This window comes from Rhinichthys klamathensis, unplaced genomic scaffold, assembly GCF_029890125.1.
Source record: "Rhinichthys klamathensis goyatoka isolate OS25496 unplaced genomic scaffold, OSU_Roscu_1.1 h1tg000429l_1, whole genome shotgun sequence".
In the NCBI taxonomy this organism is placed as follows: domain Eukaryota; kingdom Metazoa; phylum Chordata; class Actinopteri; order Cypriniformes; family Leuciscidae; genus Rhinichthys; species Rhinichthys klamathensis.
Genome location: NW_026606925.1, coordinates 903,263 through 906,964, shown reverse-complemented (window position 1 = coordinate 906,964; position 3,702 = coordinate 903,263).

The following is a 3,702-nucleotide window of genomic DNA, read 5'->3' as shown; positions in this document are numbered from 1 at the left end:
GTGCGGGAGAAATTGAGGTCGGGAATTTACCTCATTAAATTGAAACGAAAAATAAGGTTAGGCTGCTAAATCTAATGTTTGGGAGCTGTTCTCAGAAATAGTTGCAGCAGGAGACAACAGTAGCTAGATTGGCTACCTGAAGTGCAACTCGTGTGAAAAATATACAAACAGTAGCGCCACAAAACGGGTACTTCCAGCATGTCAAGACATATTTGTGGGGGGGTCTAAGAAATGAAAATGGTTTAGCCTATTAGATGAAGACAAACGCTGCTTTGTAAATGTTGAAAATGTTTATTAGTATCTTATTAATATGACCTGATTTATGATTCATATTCATAATCGTCTCTTGTTGCTAGTTTACAGGGCGATGTTTCCAAGCACTTTCAGGCTGAAATAAAGGCTCTTTTCATTTACATTACAATGCCTAGTAGTATGTCTATTTAACGGTCGCGGGTGCGGGGCGGGGCGGGTTGTAAAAATAGATACAGTGGTGCGGTGCGGGCTGGGACGGGCCAAATAATTTCATAAAAGCGGGACCCGCGGGTTGGAAAAAAAGCCATCACTAACGACCAGGAAAGGATAAAAGCACATCCGGTTTAGAACCGTGCTAGCTTCGAAAAAGGCCGAAGCAAGTCGATCACAGGGATGTGGGAAAGTATGGCAAAGTGACGCATCGTCTCATTCCCTTTCTCAGGGAACTAGGGTTACAGTCGTAACCTGAGACGTTCCCTTTCGAGGGAACTCGCGATGCATTAATGATGCGATGCATTAACAAGAGCCTGTCTGTGTGAATACTGAGAGCACAACTAAGACAAGAGCACCCGTGAACCTGGGGTAGCGCCCAGGTCGAAGTTGTAAAACCTTACGAATGTGAGTGGAGAAGGGGATAACCCTGCGGAAAACAACTTCAGTGTGGAAGGGGATAACCCTGCGGAAAAACGAACCCGCAGTAACTCCAGTACTGTACCAATCGGGCAGTAAACTGGGCCCCACTGTCCGAGATCCGCAATATGAAGTGAAAACCAGGAACCAATGTTTCCTCCATGTAACCAAGGCGCAGAGACACCGCCGCGTGATCTTGATCATATGGAGTAGGTTTCCCCTCGGGGAGAACCCTCTGGTGGGCCAGAGGGTGAGCCTGGGAGGGGCTAGAACTGCATCTACGCCCTTCGTTAACGTGCGGGGTGATAGAGCTAGACCGAATGGAAGTACCCGATATTGGTATTCTTTGCCCCCGAAAGAAAACCTGAGGAACTTCTTGTGCTGAGGGTGGATGGAGACATGGAAGTATGCGTCTTTTAGATCTATCGTGATAAACCAGTCCTGGGATCTGATTTGAGTCACAATCTGTTTGAATGTCAGCATTTTGAACTTGAATTTCTTGACTGCACGATTCAACTGAGATCTAATAAAGGACGCAACCCCCCCATCCTTTTTCGGAACAATGGAGAAATGGCTGTAAAAACCCGATTCTCTGTCGGGTGAATACACCTGCTCTTTAGCTTTCTCAGATAACAGAGTCTTTACTTCTTGCTCCATTACCAGAGCCTGCTCGGGATGCACTAACGTGAACAACACCCCGTTGTAGCGTGGCTGACGAGAACCAAACTGGATTCTGTAGCCTTGCTCTATGTGCAGGACACACTGAGATATATTTTGCAGATTTTTTTCCATTCTGTCAGATAATCTACTAAGGGTACCAGTCTCTCGAGACTGGCCTCTGGTGTAATTGAAACAGTCACTTTGGTGGCCTGAAGCATACTGGTAGGAAACAACCGAACTGACTGTTTTTGAACCCCCCTCAGAGGGTTTGACACAGCGTCGTGGTGACACTGAGCCATGTGCTCGCTGGAGACCGTTGCGCCCCGAGGCACCAAGGGTGGCGGGGTTGGCAGAACGGCCTCCTGGGGGCACCGAGGTGGGGCGGGCACCGTATACTGAGGTGTACACCGCTCCACACCGGTCAGTGCTGCCCTCAGACGCCTGACACCAGTGGAGGACCTTGGCCGAAGCCTTTTTCGCAGAAACAACGGTCCTCAGATCCATCTTCTGCTTCAAAGGCTTCTGTTGAGAATGCCATCCCGGTCCCAAATCTATCTGAGGGGGAGCAAAGGAAACGACACTCTATCCTGTACAAGGAGTTTGTTAATCTCAAATGATAACATAACCAGAGCCTGCTCGGGGTCCACCACGTAGGGAAGACCCCTAGAAATATGGGTGGATGAGAACCGAACTGAATTCTGTAATCCTTTCCTACAGTGAGCAGGCCCCAACGAGATATATTTGGCAGTAGCTTCCACGCTGCCAGAAAATCTACTAAGGGGACCAGTCTCTCGAGACTGGCCTTTGGTACTGGTCGAACAATCTCCGCATCAGGACTTCTTCTTAGTTGAAGCCTTCTTGGGATATGTCTTATCCCAAGACAACTACGGCTGAGAATACTAAAGGAACCAGCCCCTCGAGACTGGTCTCTAGTATAGCTTGAGAAGCCAATCCAGCGTCCTGAAACGGATGACCGGCAGGATAACCGAACTGACCCCTCTTAAACCCCCCTTTTGCGAGTCAGACACTAAGACTAGAACTCGCTGGAGGGCACCGAAGGGAGATGTGCACCATATAATGAGGTGTTATCCATTTCCCCCTGGGAACTAACCATTTATTTCCTCAGAATTAAATGACTTCTCAAAGATCAGATGAGTACATATTTAATTTTCTCAAAAATTAAATGCAGCCAAATATCAACAAGACAAGTAGAAACAGTCTAGGCTGAATATAGTGTATTAACATAGACAGTCTCAAACAATAAATAATACAAAATTAGTTTGCACACAAGAACGAGAGAAAGGGAAATTCCCGTCTGCTCAGTTCCCTGCGCATATTATACATTGCGGACCATTATCTACACGTTGCCTCGGCAAACGTGAGAAGAGCCACTTAATTATTGCAGATATGCAGACCCATAATCTACGCACTGCCTCAGCAAACACGAGATCTGAACCAATAGATTCTTATTGCAAACCCATAAGCACAGGCGAGATCCAAGATCGAGTCACAGAATCTTTATTGCAGACCCGTAATCTATGCGCTGCCTCGAGAAACGCGAGATCCGAGCCAAATGATCTTTATAAAAAATATTCAAATAATCCCTCGAGAAGAAAGCCAACAAGAGCAGAGCTAAAACTCTCGACAGTACATATGAAACACGTCGGGAATTTATGAATGAACACCGTCAGCCCCAATTTACTAGAGCTGACCGTGCATGCTCCACTCCCAAACAAACAACACATGAATTGCGTGTGTCTCCACTCGTAATGAAGCGAGGGCAGGACGAACACACGATCCAAAGCTGTTTGCTCGCCATACTCCTGTCTAATATATAAATATATATGCTTGAGGACAAACAACAATAAATAGACAGAGACAGATTCACATCTGTCTTGCTTGCTGAGGCACAGATGCTAGGTCGGTTCTAAACCGGATGTGCTTTTATCCTTTCCTGGTCGTGACGTCACCCGCCCGTGACGCTCTTGCCATTGGACTAGTTGACATAAGTGCTTCAGAAGCAATCACGCGGGGGCGTTCCCAAAGCGTCATCGACGCATCGCGAGTTCCCTCGAAAGGGAACATCATTATCGTTTGTTCCAAGATTAATATAATCTGTAAAATACTGATCACATATGATAATTTTCCAAAACAGAGTTG